The following is an 18,512-nucleotide window of genomic DNA, read 5'->3' on the forward strand; positions in this document are numbered from 1 at the left end:
ATGCCCCAGGGACCGCGGGCCCCGGGCCCCGAAGCCTCCGGGGCCACGTCCCTGTGAGCGACGTGCGGGATCTTGGGCGGGGCGCCAAGCGCCGAAGGGTTTGCTGGGTCACGCCGGCCCTCGGCTGGGAGGTGGTGGCCAAACCCTCCGCCACCGCCCGATACCCGAGACGTCCGTTCCCCCTGCCTGGGCGGGCTGACCGCCGGGCTGGCTGGCCCTAAGGCGCCAGCGCCAGCGCAACTGGGCCTCAAGAGGCAGCCCGCGGTCCCCGCCCCCGTCTACGGCCATACCACCCTGAACGCGCCCGATCTCGTCTGATCTCGGAAGCTAAGCAGGGTCGGGCCTGGTTAGTACTTGGATGGGAGACCGCCTGGGAATACCGGGTGCTGTAGGCTTTTTGCCTCCCGCTCCGCCTTCTCCTTTACTCGCCCGCGGGCGGTGGCCGCCGGCTCCGCCCCCGCCGGGCCCCGCTGCAGGCCCCACCTCCTCAGGCCCCTCCCACCACGGCGCGCGTGCACCGGAGGGGCCGCTCCCCGCCGGCCCGGCCGGCCGGGCGGCCAGAAGGCGGCCCCGGAAGGCAGCCGCACCCCGGACGCTCCCGGGGTGGCTGGCCCGGACCCAGAATCCGCCGCGGGCCCGGTTGCCGTCCTTTCGGCCAGCGAGCCCCTCGACCTGCACCTGGCCGCCCCCACTGGCGCCCAGCCCCGCTGCCGCCACCTGTGCGCCGGTGTGTCCCGCCACAGCTCCCTCCGGCAGAAGCCCCGCCTCCGCCGTGTCGCCGCGGCCGGGTGCGGGAGCGGGATCGAGGGCCGGGGCCGCTTCCCCGGGCCTGCCGGCCACCAGGGGCGGGCTCCTGAGCTCGGCGGGTGGTGTGCGGGCAAGGGTGGCCTTGCCGGGGCTGAGGGGCCGTGGCGACGCAATGGTGGCTCCCAGTGGCTTCGGGCCAGCTGCTGTCGGGCAGCAGGGCCGGCCCGGGCTGCGGCCGGGCTGCGCCTAGCGCCGCGTGGGCGGGCAGGGGCGATGCCCCAGGGACCGCGGGCCCCGGGCCCCGAAGCCCCCGGGGCCACGTCCCTGTGAGCGACGTGCGGGATCTTGGGCGGGGCGCCAAGCGCCGAAGGGTTTGCTGGGTCACGCCGGCCCTCGGCTGGGAGGTGGTGGCCAAACCCTCCGCCACCGCCCGATACCCGAGACGTCCGTTCCCCCTGCCTGGGCGGGCGGCGGGGTCCCGCCGGGGCGGGCTGACCGCCGGGCTGGCTGGCCCTAAGGCGCCAGCGCCAGCGCAACTGGGCCTCAAGAGGCAGCCCGCGGTCCCCGCCCCCGTCTACGGCCATACCACCCTGAACGCGCCCGATCTCGTCTGATCTCGGAAGCTAAGCAGGGTCGGGCCTGGTTAGTACTTGGATGGGAGACCGCCTGGGAATACCGGGTGCTGTAGGCTTTTTGCCTCCCGCTCCGCCTTCTCCTTTACTCGCCCGCGGGCGGTGGCCGCCGGCTCCGCCCCCGCCGGGCCCCGCTGCAGGCCCCACCTCCTCAGGCCCCTCCCACCACGGCGCGCGTGCGCCGGAGGGGCCGCTCCCCGCCGGCCCGGCCGGCCGGGCGGCCAGAAGGCGGCCCCGGAAGGCAGCCGCACCCCGGACGCTCCCGGGGTGGCTGGCCCGGACCCAGAATCCGCCGCGGGCCCGGTTGCCGTCCTTTCGGCCAGCGAGCCCCTCGACCTGCACCTGGCCGCCCCCACTGGCGCCCAGCCCCGCTGCCGCCACCTGTGCGCCGGTGTGTCCCGCCACAGCTCCCTCCGGCAGAAGCCCCGCCTCCGCCGTGTCGCCGCGGCCGGGTGCGGGAGCGGGATCGAGGGCCGGGGCCGCTTCCCCGGGCCTGCCGGCCACCAGGGGCGGGCTCCTGAGCTCGGCGGGTGGTGTGCGGGCAAGGGTGGCCTTGCCGGGGCTGAGGGGCCGTGGCGACGCAATGGTGGCTCCCAGTGGCTTCGGGCCAGCTGCTGTCGGGCAGCAGGGCCGGCCCGGGCTGCGGCCGGGCTGCGCCTAGCGCCGCGTGGGCGGGCAGGGGCGATGCCCCAGGGACCGCGGGCCCCGGGCCCCGAAGCCCCCGGGGCCACGTCCCTGTGAGCGACGTGCGGGATCTTGGGCGGGGCGCCAAGCGCCGAAGGGTTTGCTGGGTCACGCCGGCCCTCGGCTGGGAGGTGGTGGCCAAACCCTCCGCCACCGCCCGATACCCGAGACGTCCGTTCCCCCTGCCTGGGCGGGCTGACCGCCGGGCTGGCTGGCCCTAAGGCGCCAGCGCCAGCGCAACTGGGCCTCAAGAGGCAGCCCGCGGTCCCCGCCCCCGTCTACGGCCATACCACCCTGAACGCGCCCGATCTCGTCTGATCTCGGAAGCTAAGCAGGGTCGGGCCTGGTTAGTACTTGGATGGGAGACCGCCTGGGAATACCGGGTGCTGTAGGCTTTTTGCCTCCCGCTCCGCCTTCTCCTTTACTCGCCCGCGGGCGGTGGCCGCCGGCTCCGCCCCCGCCGGGCCCCGCTGCAGGCCCCACCTCCTCAGGCCCCTCCCACCACGGCGCGCGTGCGCCGGAGGGGCCGCTCCCCGCCGGCCCGGCCGGCCGGGCGGCCAGAAGGCGGCCCCGGAAGGCAGCCGCACCCCGGACGCTCCCGGGGTGGCTGGCCCGGACCCAGAATCCGCCGCGGGCCCGGTTGCCGTCCTTTCGGCCAGCGAGCCCCTCGACCTGCACCTGGCCGCCCCCACTGGCGCCCAGCCCCGCTGCCGCCACCTGTGCGCCGGTGTGTCCCGCCACAGCTCCCTCCGGCAGAAGCCCCGCCTCCGCCGTGTCGCCGCGGCCGGGTGCGGGAGCGGGATCGAGGGCCGGGGCCGCTTCCCCGGGCCTGCCGGCCACCAGGGGCGGGCTCCTGAGCTCGGCGGGTGGTGTGCGGGCAAGGGTGGCCTTGCCGGGGCTGAGGGGCCGTGGCGACGCAATGGTGGCTCCCAGTGGCTTCGGGCCAGCTGCTGTCGGGCAGCAGGGCCGGCCCGGGCTGCGGCCGGGCTGCGCCTAGCGCCGCGTGGGCGGGCAGGGGCGATGCCCCAGGGACCGCGGGCCCCGGGCCCCGAAGCCCCCGGGGCCACGTCCCTGTGAGCGACGTGCGGGATCTTGGGCGGGGCGCCAAGCGCCGAAGGGTTTGCTGGGTCACGCCGGCCCTCGGCTGGGAGGTGGTGGCCAAACCCTCCGCCACCGCCCGATACCCGAGACGTCCGTTCCCCCTGCCTGGGCGGGCTGACCGCCGGGCTGGCTGGCCCTAAGGCGCCAGCGCCAGCGCAACTGGGCCTCAAGAGGCAGCCCGCGGTCCCCGCCCCCGTCTACGGCCATACCACCCTGAACGCGCCCGATCTCGTCTGATCTCGGAAGCTAAGCAGGGTCGGGCCTGGTTAGTACTTGGATGGGAGACCGCCTGGGAATACCGGGTGCTGTAGGCTTTTTGCCTCCCGCTCCGCCTTCTCCTTTACTCGCCCGCGGGCGGTGGCCGCCGGCTCCGCCCCCGCCGGGCCCCGCTGCAGGCCCCACCTCCTCAGGCCCCTCCCACCACGGCGCGCGTGCGCCGGAGGGGCCGCTCCCCGCCGGCCCGGCCGGCCGGGCGGCCAGAAGGCGGCCCCGGAAGGCAGCCGCACCCCGGACGCTCCCGGGGTGGCTGGCCCGGACCCAGAATCCGCCGCGGGCCCGGTTGCCGTCCTTTCGGCCAGCGAGCCCCTCGACCTGCACCTGGCCGCCCCCACTGGCGCCCAGCCCCGCTGCCGCCACCTGTGCGCCGGTGTGTCCCGCCACAGCTCCCTCCGGCAGAAGCCCCGCCTCCGCCGTGTCGCCGCGGCCGGGTGCGGGAGCGGGATCGAGGGCCGGGGCCGCTTCCCCGGGCCTGCCGGCCACCAGGGGCGGGCTCCTGAGCTCGGCGGGTGGTGTGCGGGCAAGGGTGGCCTTGCCGGGGCTGAGGGGCCGTGGCGACGCAATGGTGGCTCCCAGTGGCTTCGGGCCAGCTGCTGTCGGGCAGCAGGGCCGGCCCGGGCTGCGGCCGGGCTGCGCCTAGCGCCGCGTGGGCGGGCAGGGGCGATGCCCCAGGGACCGCGGGCCCCGGGCCCCGAAGCCCCCGGGGCCACGTCCCTGTGAGCGACGTGCGGGATCTTGGGCGGGGCGCCAAGCGCCGAAGGGTTTGCTGGGTCACGCCGGCCCTCGGCTGGGAGGTGGTGGCCAAACCCTCCGCCACCGCCCGATACCCGAGACGTCCGTTCCCCCTGCCTGGGCGGGCTGACCGCCGGGCTGGCTGGCCCTAAGGCGCCAGCGCCAGCGCAACTGGGCCTCAAGAGGCAGCCCGCGGTCCCCGCCCCCGTCTACGGCCATACCACCCTGAACGCGCCCGATCTCGTCTGATCTCGGAAGCTAAGCAGGGTCGGGCCTGGTTAGTACTTGGATGGGAGACCGCCTGGGAATACCGGGTGCTGTAGGCTTTTTGCCTCCCGCTCCGCCTTCTCCTTTACTCGCCCGCGGGCGGTGGCCGCCGGCTCCGCCCCCGCCGGGCCCCGCTGCAGGCCCCACCTCCTCAGGCCCCTCCCACCACGGCGCGCGTGCGCCGGAGGGGCCGCTCCCCGCCGGCCCGGCCGGCCGGGCGGCCAGAAGGCGGCCCCGGAAGGCAGCCGCACCCCGGACGCTCCCGGGGTGGCTGGCCCGGACCCAGAATCCGCCGCGGGCCCGGTTGCCGTCCTTTCGGCCAGCGAGCCCCTCGACCTGCACCTGGCCGCCCCCACTGGCGCCCAGCCCCGCTGCCGCCACCTGTGCGCCGGTGTGTCCCGCCACAGCTCCCTCCGGCAGAAGCCCCGCCTCCGCCGTGTCGCCGCGGCCGGGTGCGGGAGCGGGATCGAGGGCCGGGGCCGCTTCCCCGGGCCTGCCGGCCACCAGGGGCGGGCTCCTGAGCTCGGCGGGTGGTGTGCGGGCAAGGGTGGCCTTGCCGGGGCTGAGGGGCCGTGGCGACGCAATGGTGGCTCCCAGTGGCTTCGGGCCAGCTGCAGTCGGGCAGCAGGGCCGGCCCGGGCTGCGGCCGGGCTGCGCCTAGCGCCGCGTGGGCGGGCAGGGGCGATGCCCCAGGGACCGCGGGCCCCGGGCCCCGAAGCCTCCGGGGCCACGTCCCTGTGAGCGACGTGCGGGATCTTGGGCGGGGCGCCAAGCGCCGAAGGGTTTGCTGGGTCACGCCGGCCCTCGGCTGGGAGGTGGTGGCCAAACCCTCCGCCACCGCCCGATACCCGAGACGTCCGTTCCCCCTGCCTGGGCGGGCTGACCGCCGGGCTGGCTGGCCCTAAGGCGCCAGCGCCAGCGCAACTGGGCCTCAAGAGGCAGCCCGCGGTCCCCGCCCCCGTCTACGGCCATACCACCCTGAACGCGCCCGATCTCGTCTGATCTCGGAAGCTAAGCAGGGTCGGGCCTGGTTAGTACTTGGATGGGAGACCGCCTGGGAATACCGGGTGCTGTAGGCTTTTTGCCTCCCGCTCCGCCTTCTCCTTTACTCGCCCGCGGGCGGTGGCCGCCGGCTCCGCCCCCGCCGGGCCCCGCTGCAGGCCCCACCTCCTCAGGCCCCTCCCACCACGGCGCGCGTGCACCGGAGGGGCCGCTCCCCGCCGGCCCGGCCGGCCGGGCGGCCAGAAGGCGGCCCCGGAAGGCAGCCGCACCCCGGACGCTCCCGGGGTGGCTGGCCCGGACCCAGAATCCGCCGCGGGCCCGGTTGCCGTCCTTTCGGCCAGCGAGCCCCTCGACCTGCACCTGGCCGCCCCCACTGGCGCCCAGCCCCGCTGCCGCCACCTGTGCGCCGGTGTGTCCCGCCACAGCTCCCTCCGGCAGAAGCCCCGCCTCCGCCGTGTCGCCGCGGCCGGGTGCGGGAGCGGGATCGAGGGCCGGGGCCGCTTCCCCGGGCCTGCCGGCCACCAGGGGCGGGCTCCTGAGCTCGGCGGGTGGTGTGCGGGCAAGGGTGGCCTTGCCGGGGCTGAGGGGCCGTGGCGACGCAATGGTGGCTCCCAGTGGCTTCGGGCCAGCTGCTGTCGGGCAGCAGGGCCGGCCCGGGCTGCGGCCGGGCTGCGCCTAGCGCCGCGTGGGCGGGCAGGGGCGATGCCCCAGGGACCGCGGGCCCCGGGCCCCGAAGCCCCCGGGGCCACGTCCCTGTGAGCGACGTGCGGGATCTTGGGCGGGGCGCCAAGCGCCGAAGGGTTTGCTGGGTCACGCCGGCCCTCGGCTGGGAGGTGGTGGCCAAACCCTCCGCCACCGCCCGATACCCGAGACGTCCGTTCCCCCTGCCTGGGCGGGCGGCGGGGTCCCGCCGGGGCGGGCTGACCGCCGGGCTGGCTGGCCCTAAGGCGCCAGCGCCAGCGCAACTGGGCCTCAAGAGGCAGCCCGCGGTCCCCGCCCCCGTCTACGGCCATACCACCCTGAACGCGCCCGATCTCGTCTGATCTCGGAAGCTAAGCAGGGTCGGGCCTGGTTAGTACTTGGATGGGAGACCGCCTGGGAATACCGGGTGCTGTAGGCTTTTTGCCTCCCGCTCCGCCTTCTCCTTTACTCGCCCGCGGGCGGTGGCCGCCGGCTCCGCCCCCGCCGGGCCCCGCTGCAGGCCCCACCTCCTCAGGCCCCTCCCACCACGGCGCGCGTGCGCCGGAGGGGCCGCTCCCCGCCGGCCCGGCCGGCCGGGCGGCCAGAAGGCGGCCCCGGAAGGCAGCCGCACCCCGGACGCTCCCGGGGTGGCTGGCCCGGACCCAGAATCCGCCGCGGGCCCGGTTGCCGTCCTTTCGGCCAGCGAGCCCCTCGACCTGCACCTGGCCGCCCCCACTGGCGCCCAGCCCCGCTGCCGCCACCTGTGCGCCGGTGTGTCCCGCCACAGCTCCCTCCGGCAGAAGCCCCGCCTCCGCCGTGTCGCCGCGGCCGGGTGCGGGAGCGGGATCGAGGGCCGGGGCCGCTTCCCCGGGCCTGCCGGCCACCAGGGGCGGGCTCCTGAGCTCGGCGGGTGGTGTGCGGGCAAGGGTGGCCTTGCCGGGGCTGAGGGGCCGTGGCGACGCAATGGTGGCTCCCAGTGGCTTCGGGCCAGCTGCTGTCGGGCAGCAGGGCCGGCCCGGGCTGCGGCCGGGCTGCGCCTAGCGCCGCGTGGGCGGGCAGGGGCGATGCCCCAGGGACCGCGGGCCCCGGGCCCCGAAGCCCCCGGGGCCACGTCCCTGTGAGCGACGTGCGGGATCTTGGGCGGGGCGCCAAGCGCCGAAGGGTTTGCTGGGTCACGCCGGCCCTCGGCTGGGAGGTGGTGGCCAAACCCTCCGCCACCGCCCGATACCCGAGACGTCCGTTCCCCCTGCCTGGGCGGGCTGACCGCCGGGCTGGCTGGCCCTAAGGCGCCAGCGCCAGCGCAACTGGGCCTCAAGAGGCAGCCCGCGGTCCCCGCCCCCGTCTACGGCCATACCACCCTGAACGCGCCCGATCTCGTCTGATCTCGGAAGCTAAGCAGGGTCGGGCCTGGTTAGTACTTGGATGGGAGACCGCCTGGGAATACCGGGTGCTGTAGGCTTTTTGCCTCCCGCTCCGCCTTCTCCTTTACTCGCCCGCGGGCGGTGGCCGCCGGCTCCGCCCCCGCCGGGCCCCGCTGCAGGCCCCACCTCCTCAGGCCCCTCCCACCACGGCGCGCGTGCGCCGGAGGGGCCGCTCCCCGCCGGCCCGGCCGGCCGGGCGGCCAGAAGGCGGCCCCGGAAGGCAGCCGCACCCCGGACGCTCCCGGGGTGGCTGGCCCGGACCCAGAATCCGCCGCGGGCCCGGTTGCCGTCCTTTCGGCCAGCGAGCCCCTCGACCTGCACCTGGCCGCCCCCACTGGCGCCCAGCCCCGCTGCCGCCACCTGTGCGCCGGTGTGTCCCGCCACAGCTCCCTCCGGCAGAAGCCCCGCCTCCGCCGTGTCGCCGCGGCCGGGTGCGGGAGCGGGATCGAGGGCCGGGGCCGCTTCCCCGGGCCTGCCGGCCACCAGGGGCGGGCTCCTGAGCTCGGCGGGTGGTGTGCGGGCAAGGGTGGCCTTGCCGGGGCTGAGGGGCCGTGGCGACGCAATGGTGGCTCCCAGTGGCTTCGGGCCAGCTGCTGTCGGGCAGCAGGGCCGGCCCGGGCTGCGGCCGGGCTGCGCCTAGCGCCGCATGGGCGGGCAGGGGCGATGCCCCAGGGACCGCGGGCCCCGGGCCCCGAAGCCCCCGGGGCCACGTCCCTGTGAGCGACGTGCGGGATCTTGGGCGGGGCGCCAAGCGCCGAAGGGTTTGCTGGGTCACGCCGGCCCTCGGCTGGGAGGTGGTGGCCAAACCCTCCGCCACCGCCCGATACCCGAGACGTCCGTTCCCCCTGCCTGGGCGGGCTGACCGCCGGGCTGGCTGGCCCTAAGGCGCCAGCGCCAGCGCAACTGGGCCTCAAGAGGCAGCCCGCGGTCCCCGCCCCCGTCTACGGCCATACCACCCTGAACGCGCCCGATCTCGTCTGATCTCGGAAGCTAAGCAGGGTCGGGCCTGGTTAGTACTTGGATGGGAGACCGCCTGGGAATACCGGGTGCTGTAGGCTTTTTGCCTCCCGCTCCGCCTTCTCCTTTACTCGCCCGCGGGCGGTGGCCGCCGGCTCCGCCCCCGCCGGGCCCCGCTGCAGGCCCCACCTCCTCAGGCCCCTCCCACCACGGCGCGCGTGCGCCGGAGGGGCCGCTCCCCGCCGGCCCGGCCGGCCGGGCGGCCAGAAGGCGGCCCCGGAAGGCAGCCGCACCCCGGACGCTCCCGGGGTGGCTGGCCCGGACCCAGAATCCGCCGCGGGCCCGGTTGCCGTCCTTTCGGCCAGCGAGCCCCTCGACCTGCACCTGGCCGCCCCCACTGGCGCCCAGCCCCGCTGCCGCCACCTGTGCGCCGGTGTGTCCCGCCACAGCTCCCTCCGGCAGAAGCCCCGCCTCCGCCGTGTCGCCGCGGCCGGGTGCGGGAGCGGGATCGAGGGCCGGGGCCGCTTCCCCGGGCCTGCCGGCCACCAGGGGCGGGCTCCTGAGCTCGGCGGGTGGTGTGCGGGCAAGGGTGGCCTTGCCGGGGCTGAGGGGCCGTGGCGACGCAATGGTGGCTCCCAGTGGCTTCGGGCCAGCTGCTGTCGGGCAGCAGGGCCGGCCCGGGCTGCGGCCGGGCTGCGCCTAGCGCCGCGTGGGTGGGCAGGGGCGATGCCCCAGGGACCGCGGGCCCCGGGCCCCGAAGCCTCCGGGGCCACGTCCCTGTGAGCGACGTGCGGGATCTTGGGCGGGGCGCCAAGCGCCGAAGGGTTTGCTGGGTCACGCCGGCCCTCGGCTGGGAGGTGGTGGCCAAACCCTCCGCCACCGCCCGATACCCGAGACGTCCGTTCCCCCTGCCTGGGCGGGCTGACCGCCGGGCTGGCTGGCCCTAAGGCGCCAGCGCCAGCGCAACTGGGCCTCAAGAGGCAGCCCGCGGTCCCCGCCCCCGTCTACGGCCATACCACCCTGAACGCGCCCGATCTCGTCTGATCTCGGAAGCTAAGCAGGGTCGGGCCTGGTTAGTACTTGGATGGGAGACCGCCTGGGAATACCGGGTGCTGTAGGCTTTTTGCCTCCCGCTCCGCCTTCTCCTTTACTCGCCCGCGGGCGGTGGCCGCCGGCTCCGCCCCCGCCGGGCCCCGCTGCAGGCCCCACCTCCTCAGGCCCCTCCCACCACGGCGCGCGTGCGCCGGAGGGGCCGCTCCCCGCCGGCCCGGCCGGCCGGGCGGCCAGAAGGCGGCCCCGGAAGGCAGCCGCACCCCGGACGCTCCCGGGGTGGCTGGCCCGGACCCAGAATCCGCCGCGGGCCCGGTTGCCGTCCTTTCGGCCAGCGAGCCCCTCGACCTGCACCTGGCCGCCCCCACTGGCGCCCAGCCCCGCTGCCGCCACCTGTGCGCCGGTGTGTCCCGCCACAGCTCCCTCCGGCAGAAGCCCCGCCTCCGCCGTGTCGCCGCGGCCGGGTGCGGGAGCGGGATCGAGGGCCGGGGCCGCTTCCCCGGGCCTGCCGGCCACCAGGGGCGGGCTCCTGAGCTCGGCGGGTGGTGTGCGGGCAAGGGTGGCCTTGCCGGGGCTGAGGGGCCGTGGCGACGCAATGGTGGCTCCCAGTGGCTTCGGGCCAGCTGCTGTCGGGCAGCAGGGCCGGCCCGGGCTGCGGCCGGGCTGCGCCTAGCGCCGCGTGGGCGGGCAGGGGCGATGCCCCAGGGACCGCGGGCCCCGGGCCCCGAAGCCCCCGGGGCCACGTCCCTGTGAGCGACGTGCGGGATCTTGGGCGGGGCGCCAAGCGCCGAAGGGTTTGCTGGGTCACGCCGGCCCTCGGCTGGGAGGTGGTGGCCAAACCCTCCGCCACCGCCCGATACCCGAGACGTCCGTTCCCCCTGCCTGGGCGGGCTGACCGCCGGGCTGGCTGGCCCTAAGGCGCCAGCGCCAGCGCAACTGGGCCTCAAGAGGCAGCCCGCGGTCCCCGCCCCCGTCTACGGCCATACCACCCTGAACGCGCCCGATCTCGTCTGATCTCGGAAGCTAAGCAGGGTCGGGCCTGGTTAGTACTTGGATGGGAGACCGCCTGGGAATACCGGGTGCTGTAGGCTTTTTGCCTCCCGCTCCGCCTTCTCCTTTACTCGCCCGCGGGCGGTGGCCGCCGGCTCCGCCCCCGCCGGGCCCCGCTGCAGGCCCCACCTCCTCAGGCCCCTCCCACCACGGCGCGCGTGCGCCGGAGGGGCCGCTCCCCGCCGGCCCGGCCGGCCGGGCGGCCAGAAGGCGGCCCCGGAAGGCAGCCGCACCCCGGACGCTCCCGGGGTGGCTGGCCCGGACCCAGAATCCGCCGCGGGCCCGGTTGCCGTCCTTTCGGCCAGCGAGCCCCTCGACCTGCACCTGGCCGCCCCCACTGGCGCCCAGCCCCGCTGCCGCCACCTGTGCGCCGGTGTGTCCCGCCACAGCTCCCTCCGGCAGAAGCCCCGCCTCCGCCGTGTCGCCGCGGCCGGGTGCGGGAGCGGGATCGAGGGCCGGGGCCGCTTCCCCGGGCCTGCCGGCCACCAGGGGCGGGCTCCTGAGCTCGGCGGGTGGTGTGCGGGCAAGGGTGGCCTTGCCGGGGCTGAGGGGCCGTGGCGACGCAATGGTGGCTCCCAGTGGCTTCGGGCCAGCTGCTGTCGGGCAGCAGGGCCGGCCCGGGCTGCGGCCGGGCTGCGCCTAGCGCCGCGTGGGCGGGCAGGGGCGATGCCCCAGGGACCGCGGGCCCCGGGCCCCGAAGCCCCCGGGGCCACGTCCCTGTGAGCGACGTGCGGGATCTTGGGCGGGGCGCCAAGCGCCGAAGGGTTTGCTGGGTCACGCCGGCCCTCGGCTGGGAGGTGGTGGCCAAACCCTCCGCCACCGCCCGATACCCGAGACGTCCGTTCCCCCTGCCTGGGCGGGCTGACCGCCGGGCTGGCTGGCCCTAAGGCGCCAGCGCCAGCGCAACTGGGCCTCAAGAGGCAGCCCGCGGTCCCCGCCCCCGTCTACGGCCATACCACCCTGAACGCGCCCGATCTCGTCTGATCTCGGAAGCTAAGCAGGGTCGGGCCTGGTTAGTACTTGGATGGGAGACCGCCTGGGAATACCGGGTGCTGTAGGCTTTTTGCCTCCCGCTCCGCCTTCTCCTTTACTCGCCCGCGGGCGGTGGCCGCCGGCTCCGCCCCCGCCGGGCCCCGCTGCAGGCCCCACCTCCTCAGGCCCCTCCCACCACGGCGCGCGTGCGCCGGAGGGGCCGCTCCCCGCCGGCCCGGCCGGCCGGGCGGCCAGAAGGCGGCCCCGGAAGGCAGCCGCACCCCGGACGCTCCCGGGGTGGCTGGCCCGGACCCAGAATCCGCCGCGGGCCCGGTTGCCGTCCTTTCGGCCAGCGAGCCCCTCGACCTGCACCTGGCCGCCCCCACTGGCGCCCAGCCCCGCTGCCGCCACCTGTGCGCCGGTGTGTCCCACCACAGCTCCCTCCGGCAGAAGCCCCGCCTCCACCGTGTCGCCGCGGCCGGGTGCGGGAGCGGGATCGAGGGCCGGGGCCGCTTCCCCGGGCCTGCCGGCCACTAGGGGCGGGCTCCTGAGCTCGGCGGGTGGTGTGCGGGCAAGGGTGGCCTTGCCGGGGCTGAGGGGCCGTGGCGACGCAATGGTGGCTCCCAGTGGCTTCGGGCCAGCTGCTGTCGGGCAGCAGGGCCGGCCCGGGCTGCGGCCGGGCTGCGCCTAGCGCCGCGTGGGCGGGCAGGGGCGATGCCCCAGGGACCGCGGGCCCCGGGCCCCGAAGCCCCCGGGGCCACGTCCCTGTGAGCGACGTGCGGGATCTTGGGCGGGGCGCCAAGCGCCGAAGGGTTTGCTGGGTCACGCCGGCCCTCGGCTGGGAGGTGGTGGCCAAACCCTCCGCCACCGCCCGATACCCGAGACGTCCGTTCCCCCTGCCTGGGCGGGCGGCGGGGTCCCGCCGGGGCGGGCTGACCGCCGGGCTGGCTGGCCCTAAGGCGCCAGCGCCAGCGCAACTGGGCCTCAAGAGGCAGCCCGCGGTCCCCGCCCCCGTCTACGGCCATACCACCCTGAACGCGCCCGATCTCGTCTGATCTCGGAAGCTAAGCAGGGTCGGGCCTGGTTAGTACTTGGATGGGAGACCGCCTGGGAATACCGGGTGCTGTAGGCTTTTTGCCTCCCGCTCCGCCTTCTCCTTTACTCGCCCGCGGGCGGTGGCCGCCGGCTCCGCCCCCGCCGGGCCCCGCTGCAGGCCCCACCTCCTCAGGCCCCTCCCACCACGGCGCGCGTGCGCCGGAGGGGCCGCTCCCCGCCGGCCCGGCCGGCCGGGCGGCCAGAAGGCGGCCCCGGAAGGCAGCCGCACCCCGGACGCTCCCGGGGTGGCTGGCACGGACCCAGAATCCGCCGCGGGCCCGGTTGCCGTCCTTTCGGCCAGCGAGCCCCTCGACCTGCACCTGGCCGCCCCCACTGGCGCCCAGCCCCGCTGCCGCCACCTGTGCGCCGGTGTGTCCCGCCACAGCTCCCTCCGGCAGAAGCCCCGCCTCCGCCGTGTCGCCGCGGCCGGGTGCGGGAGCGGGATCGAGGGCCGGGGCCGCTTCCCCGGGCCTGCCGGCCACCAGGGGCGGGCTCCTGAGCTCGGCGGGTGGTGTGCGGGCAAGGGTGGCCTTGCCGGGGCTGAGGGGCCGTGGCGACGCAATGGTGGCTCCCAGTGGCTTCGGGCCAGCTGCTGTCGGGCAGCAGGGCCGGCCCGGGCTGCGGCCGGGCTGCGCCTAGCGCCGCGTGGGCGGGCAGGGGCGATGCCCCAGGGACCGCGGGCCCCGGGCCCCGAAGCCCCCGGGGCCACGTCCCTGTGAGCGACGTGCGGGATCTTGGGCGGGGCGCCAAGCGCCGAAGGGTTTGCTGGGTCACGCCGGCCCTCGGCTGGGAGGTGGTGGCCAAACCCTCCGCCACCGCCCGATACCCGAGACGTCCGTTCCCCCTGCCTGGGCGGGCTGACCGCCGGGCTGGCTGGCCCTAAGGCGCCAGCGCCAGCGCAACTGGGCCTCAAGAGGCAGCCCGCGGTCCCCGCCCCCGTCTACGGCCATACCACCCTGAACGCGCCCGATCTCGTCTGATCTCGGAAGCTAAGCAGGGTCGGGCCTGGTTAGTACTTGGATGGGAGACCGCCTGGGAATACCGGGTGCTGTAGGCTTTTTGCCTCCCGCTCCGCCTTCTCCTTTACTCGCCCGCGGGCGGTGGCCGCCGGCTCCGCCCCCGCCGGGCCCCGCTGCAGGCCCCACCTCCTCAGGCCCCTCCCACCACGGCGCGCGTGCGCCGGAGGGGCCGCTCCCCGCCGGCCCGGCCGGCCGGGCGGCCAGAAGGCGGCCCCGGAAGGCAGCCGCACCCCGGACGCTCCCGGGGTGGCTGGCCCGGACCCAGAATCCGCCGCGGGCCCGGTTGCCGTCCTTTCGGCCAGCGAGCCCCTCGACCTGCACCTGGCCGCCCCCACTGGCGCCCAGCCCCGCTGCCGCCACCTGTGCGCCGGTGTGTCCCGCCACAGCTCCCTCCGGCAGAAGCCCCGCCTCCGCCGTGTCGCCGCGGCCGGGTGCGGGAGCGGGATCGAGGGCCGGGGCCGCTTCCCCGGGCCTGCCGGCCACCAGGGGCGGGCTCCTGAGCTCGGCGGGTGGTGTGCGGGCAAGGGTGGCCTTGCCGGGGCTGAGGGGCCGTGGCGACGCAATGGTGGCTCCCAGTGGCTTCGGGCCAGCTGCAGTCGGGCAGCAGGGCCGGCCCGGGCTGCGGCCGGGCTGCGCCTAGCGCCGCGTGGGCGGGCAGGGGCGATGCCCCAGGGACCGCGGGCCCCGGGCCCCGAAGCCTCCGGGGCCACGTCCCTGTGAGCGACGTGCGGGATCTTGGGCGGGGCGCCAAGCGCCGAAGGGTTTGCTGGGTCACGCCGGCCCTCGGCTGGGAGGTGGTGGCCAAACCCTCCGCCACCGCCCGATACCCGAGACGTCCGTTCCCCCTGCCTGGGCGGGCTGACCGCCGGGCTGGCTGGCCCTAAGGCGCCAGCGCCAGCGCAACTGGGCCTCAAGAGGCAGCCCGCGGTCCCCGCCCCCGTCTACGGCCATACCACCCTGAACGCGCCCGATCTCGTCTGATCTCGGAAGCTAAGCAGGGTCGGGCCTGGTTAGTACTTGGATGGGAGACCGCCTGGGAATACCGGGTGCTGTAGGCTTTTTGCCTCCCGCTCCGCCTTCTCCTTTACTCGCCCGCGGGCGGTGGCCGCCGGCTCCGCCCCCGCCGGGCCCCGCTGCAGGCCCCACCTCCTCAGGCCCCTCCCACCACGGCGCGCGTGCACCGGAGGGGCCGCTCCCCGCCGGCCCGGCCGGCCGGGCGGCCAGAAGGCGGCCCCGGAAGGCAGCCGCACCCCGGACGCTCCCGGGGTGGCTGGCCCGGACCCAGAATCCGCCGCGGGCCCGGTTGCCGTCCTTTCGGCCAGCGAGCCCCTCGACCTGCACCTGGCCGCCCCCACTGGCGCCCAGCCCCGCTGCCGCCACCTGTGCGCCGGTGTGTCCCGCCACAGCTCCCTCCGGCAGAAGCCCCGCCTCCGCCGTGTCGCCGCGGCCGGGTGCGGGAGCGGGATCGAGGGCCGGGGCCGCTTCCCCGGGCCTGCCGGCCACCAGGGGCGGGCTCCTGAGCTCGGCGGGTGGTGTGCGGGCAAGGGTGGCCTTGCCGGGGCTGAGGGGCCGTGGCGACGCAATGGTGGCTCCCAGTGGCTTCGGGCCAGCTGCTGTCGGGCAGCAGGGCCGGCCCGGGCTGCGGCCGGGCTGCGCCTAGCGCCGCGTGGGCGGGCAGGGGCGATGCCCCAGGGACCGCGGGCCCCGGGCCCCGAAGCCCCCGGGGCCACGTCCCTGTGAGCGACGTGCGGGATCTTGGGCGGGGCGCCAAGCGCCGAAGGGTTTGCTGGGTCACGCCGGCCCTCGGCTGGGAGGTGGTGGCCAAACCCTCCGCCACCGCCCGATACCCGAGACGTCCGTTCCCCCTGCCTGGGCGGGCGGCGGGGTCCCGCCGGGGCGGGCTGACCGCCGGGCTGGCTGGCCCTAAGGCGCCAGCGCCAGCGCAACTGGGCCTCAAGAGGCAGCCCGCGGTCCCCGCCCCCGTCTACGGCCATACCACCCTGAACGCGCCCGATCTCGTCTGATCTCGGAAGCTAAGCAGGGTCGGGCCTGGTTAGTACTTGGATGGGAGACCGCCTGGGAATACCGGGTGCTGTAGGCTTTTTGCCTCCCGCTCCGCCTTCTCCTTTACTCGCCCGCGGGCGGTGGCCGCCGGCTCCGCCCCCGCCGGGCCCCGCTGCAGGCCCCACCTCCTCAGGCCCCTCCCACCACGGCGCGCGTGCGCCGGAGGGGCCGCTCCCCGCCGGCCCGGCCGGCCGGGCGGCCAGAAGGCGGCCCCGGAAGGCAGCCGCACCCCGGACGCTCCCGGGGTGGCTGGCCCGGACCCAGAATCCGCCGCGGGCCCGGTTGCCGTCCTTTCGGCCAGCGAGCCCCTCGACCTGCACCTGGCCGCCCCCACTGGCGCCCAGCCCCGCTGCCGCCACCTGTGCGCCGGTGTGTCCCGCCACAGCTCCCTCCGGCAGAAGCCCCGCCTCCGCCGTGTCGCCGCGGCCGGGTGCGGGAGCGGGATCGAGGGCCGGGGCCGCTTCCCCGGGCCTGCCGGCCACCAGGGGCGGGCTCCTGAGCTCGGCGGGTGGTGTGCGGGCAAGGGTGGCCTTGCCGGGGCTGAGGGGCCGTGGCGACGCAATGGTGGCTCCCAGTGGCTTCGGGCCAGCTGCTGTCGGGCAGCAGGGCCGGCCCGGGCTGCGGCCGGGCTGCGCCTAGCGCCGCATGGGCGGGCAGGGGCGATGCCCCAGGGACCGTGGGCCCCGGGCCCCGAAGCCCCCGGGGCCACGTCCCTGTGAGCGACGTGCGGGATCTTGGGCGGGGCGCCAAGCGCCGAAGGGTTTGCTGGGTCACGCCGGCCCTCGGCTGGGAGGTGGTGGCCAAACCCTCCGCCACCGCCCGATACCCGAGACGTCCGTTCCCCCTGCCTGGGCGGGCTGACCGCCGGGCTGGCTGGCCCTAAGGCGCCAGCGCCAGCGCAACTGGGCCTCAAGAGGCAGCCCGCGGTCCCCGCCCCCGTCTACGGCCATACCACCCTGAACGCGCCCGATCTCGTCTGATCTCGGAAGCTAAGCAGGGTCGGGCCTGGTTAGTACTTGGATGGGAGACCGCCTGGGAATACCGGGTGCTGTAGGCTTTTTGCCTCCCGCTCCGCCTTCTCCTTTACTCGCCCGCGGGCGGTGGCCGCCGGCTCCGCCCCCGCCGGGCCCCGCTGCAGGCCCCACCTCCTCAGGCCCCTCCCACCACGGCGCGCGTGCGCCGGAGGGGCCGCTCCCCGCCGGCCCGGCCGGCCGGGCGGCCAGAAGGCGGCCCCGGAAGGCAGCCGCACCCCGGACGCTCCCGGGGTGGCTGGCCCGGACCCAGAATCCGCCGCGGGCCCGGTTGCCGTCCTTTCGGCCAGCGAGCCCCTCGACCTGCACCTGGCCGCCCCCACTGGCGCCCAGCCCCGCTGCCGCCACCTGTGCGCCGGTGTGTCCCGCCACAGCTCCCTCCGGCAGAAGCCCCGCCTCCGCCGTGTCGCCGCGGCCGGGTGCGGGAGCGGGATCGAGGGCCGGGGCCGCTTCCCCGGGCCTGCCGGCCACCAGGGGCGGGCTCCTGAGCTCGGCGGGTGGTGTGCGGGCAAGGGTGGCCTTGCCGGGGCTGAGGGGCCGTGGCGACGCAATGGTGGCTCCCAGTGGCTTCGGGCCAGCTGCTGTCGGGCAGCAGGGCCGGCCCGGGCTGCGGCCGGGCTGCGCCTAGCGCCGCGTGGGCGGGCAGGGGCGATGCCCCAGGGACCGCGGGCCCCGGGCCCCGAAGCCCCCGGGGCCACGTCCCTGTGAGCGACGTGCGGGATCTTGGGCGGGGCGCCAAGCGCCGAAGGGTTTGCTGGGTCACGCCGGCCCTCGGCTGGGAGGTGGTGGCCAAACCCTCCGCCACCGCCCGATACCCGAGACGTCCGTTCCCCCTGCCTGGGCGGGCTGACCGCCGGGCTGGCTGGCCCTAAGGCGCCAGCGCCAGCGCAACTGGGCCTCAAGAGGCAGCCCGCGGTCCCCGCCCCCGTCTACGGCCATACCACCCTGAACGCGCCCGATCTCGTCTGATCTCGGAAGCTAAGCAGGGTCGGGCCTGGTTAGTACTTGGATGGGAGACCGCCTGGGAATACCGGGTGCTGTAGGCTTTTTGCCTCCCGCTCCGCCTTCTCCTTTACTCGCCCGCGGGCGGTGGCCGCCGGCTCCGCCCCCGCCGGGCCCCGCTGCAGGCCCCACCTCCTCAGGCCCCTCCCACCACGGCGCGCGTGCGCCGGAGGGGCCGCTCCCCGCCGGCCCGGCCGGCCGGGCGGCCAGAAGGCGGCCCCGGAAGGCAGCCGCACCCCGGACGCTCCCGGGGTGGCTGGCCCGGACCCAGAATCCGCCGCGGGCCCGGTTGCCGTCCTTTCGGCCAGCGAGCCCCTCGACCTGCACCTGGCCGCCCCCACTGGCGCCCAGCCCCGCTGCCGCCACCTGTGCGCCGGTGTGTCCCGCCACAGCTCCCTCCGGCAGAAGCCCCGCCTCCGCCGTGTCGCCGCGGCCGGGTGCGGGAGCGGGATCGAGGGCCGGGGCCGCTTCCCCGGGCCTGCCGGCCACCAGGGGCGGGCTCCTGAGCTCGGCGGGTGGTGTGCGGGCAAGGGTGGCCTTGCCGGGGCTGAGGGGCCGTGGCGACGCAATGGTGGCTCCCAGTGGCTTCGGGCCAGCTGCTGTCGGGCAGCAGGGCCGGCCCGGGCTGCGGCCGGGCTGCGCCTAGCGCCGCGTGGGTGGGCAGGGGCGATGCCCCAGGGACCGCGGGCCCCGGGCCCCGAAGCCTCCGGGGCCACGTCCCTGTGAGCG

At 76.9% G+C, this 18,512-nt stretch overlaps 18 non-coding genes across 18 annotated transcripts; all 18 read left to right on the forward strand.

Moving 5' to 3' along the window:
* Positions 1-276: 276 nt before the first annotated feature.
* On the forward strand, positions 277-395 carry LOC136143605 (5S ribosomal RNA). Its single transcript, XR_010658183.1, has one exon. It is a non-coding gene; the product is annotated as a 5S ribosomal RNA (ribosomal RNA).
* Positions 396-1,319: 924 nt separating this feature from the next.
* LOC136143608 (5S ribosomal RNA) lies at positions 1,320-1,438 on the forward strand. Its single transcript, XR_010658185.1, has one exon. It is a non-coding gene; the product is annotated as a 5S ribosomal RNA (ribosomal RNA).
* Positions 1,439-2,339: 901 nt separating this feature from the next.
* Positions 2,340-2,458, forward strand: LOC136143609 (5S ribosomal RNA). Its single transcript, XR_010658186.1, has one exon. It is a non-coding gene; the product is annotated as a 5S ribosomal RNA (ribosomal RNA).
* Positions 2,459-3,359: 901 nt separating this feature from the next.
* LOC136143610 (5S ribosomal RNA) lies at positions 3,360-3,478 on the forward strand. Its single transcript, XR_010658187.1, has one exon. It is a non-coding gene; the product is annotated as a 5S ribosomal RNA (ribosomal RNA).
* A 901-nt stretch (positions 3,479-4,379) lies between these two features.
* LOC136143611 (5S ribosomal RNA) lies at positions 4,380-4,498 on the forward strand. Its single transcript, XR_010658188.1, has one exon. It is a non-coding gene; the product is annotated as a 5S ribosomal RNA (ribosomal RNA).
* A 901-nt stretch (positions 4,499-5,399) lies between these two features.
* Positions 5,400-5,518, forward strand: LOC136143612 (5S ribosomal RNA). Its single transcript, XR_010658189.1, has one exon. It is a non-coding gene; the product is annotated as a 5S ribosomal RNA (ribosomal RNA).
* A 924-nt stretch (positions 5,519-6,442) lies between these two features.
* Positions 6,443-6,561, forward strand: LOC136143613 (5S ribosomal RNA). Its single transcript, XR_010658190.1, has one exon. It is a non-coding gene; the product is annotated as a 5S ribosomal RNA (ribosomal RNA).
* A 901-nt stretch (positions 6,562-7,462) lies between these two features.
* LOC136143614 (5S ribosomal RNA) lies at positions 7,463-7,581 on the forward strand. Its single transcript, XR_010658191.1, has one exon. It is a non-coding gene; the product is annotated as a 5S ribosomal RNA (ribosomal RNA).
* A 901-nt stretch (positions 7,582-8,482) lies between these two features.
* On the forward strand, positions 8,483-8,601 carry LOC136143615 (5S ribosomal RNA). The gene has a single exon (XR_010658192.1). It is a non-coding gene; the product is annotated as a 5S ribosomal RNA (ribosomal RNA).
* Positions 8,602-9,502: 901 nt separating this feature from the next.
* On the forward strand, positions 9,503-9,621 carry LOC136143616 (5S ribosomal RNA). The gene has a single exon (XR_010658193.1). It is a non-coding gene; the product is annotated as a 5S ribosomal RNA (ribosomal RNA).
* A 901-nt stretch (positions 9,622-10,522) lies between these two features.
* Positions 10,523-10,641, forward strand: LOC136143617 (5S ribosomal RNA). Its single transcript, XR_010658194.1, has one exon. It is a non-coding gene; the product is annotated as a 5S ribosomal RNA (ribosomal RNA).
* Positions 10,642-11,542: 901 nt separating this feature from the next.
* Positions 11,543-11,661, forward strand: LOC136143619 (5S ribosomal RNA). The gene has a single exon (XR_010658196.1). It is a non-coding gene; the product is annotated as a 5S ribosomal RNA (ribosomal RNA).
* A 924-nt stretch (positions 11,662-12,585) lies between these two features.
* LOC136143620 (5S ribosomal RNA) lies at positions 12,586-12,704 on the forward strand. The gene has a single exon (XR_010658197.1). It is a non-coding gene; the product is annotated as a 5S ribosomal RNA (ribosomal RNA).
* Positions 12,705-13,605: 901 nt separating this feature from the next.
* Positions 13,606-13,724, forward strand: LOC136143621 (5S ribosomal RNA). Its single transcript, XR_010658198.1, has one exon. It is a non-coding gene; the product is annotated as a 5S ribosomal RNA (ribosomal RNA).
* Positions 13,725-14,625: 901 nt separating this feature from the next.
* LOC136143622 (5S ribosomal RNA) lies at positions 14,626-14,744 on the forward strand. The gene has a single exon (XR_010658199.1). It is a non-coding gene; the product is annotated as a 5S ribosomal RNA (ribosomal RNA).
* Positions 14,745-15,668: 924 nt separating this feature from the next.
* Positions 15,669-15,787, forward strand: LOC136143624 (5S ribosomal RNA). Its single transcript, XR_010658200.1, has one exon. It is a non-coding gene; the product is annotated as a 5S ribosomal RNA (ribosomal RNA).
* A 901-nt stretch (positions 15,788-16,688) lies between these two features.
* On the forward strand, positions 16,689-16,807 carry LOC136143625 (5S ribosomal RNA). The gene has a single exon (XR_010658201.1). It is a non-coding gene; the product is annotated as a 5S ribosomal RNA (ribosomal RNA).
* Positions 16,808-17,708: 901 nt separating this feature from the next.
* Positions 17,709-17,827, forward strand: LOC136143626 (5S ribosomal RNA). Its single transcript, XR_010658202.1, has one exon. It is a non-coding gene; the product is annotated as a 5S ribosomal RNA (ribosomal RNA).
* Positions 17,828-18,512: the final 685 nt, after the last annotated feature.

Source organism: Phocoena phocoena, unplaced genomic scaffold, assembly GCF_963924675.1.
Source record: "Phocoena phocoena unplaced genomic scaffold, mPhoPho1.1 SCAFFOLD_226, whole genome shotgun sequence".
NCBI lineage: Eukaryota > Metazoa > Chordata > Mammalia > Artiodactyla > Phocoenidae > Phocoena > Phocoena phocoena.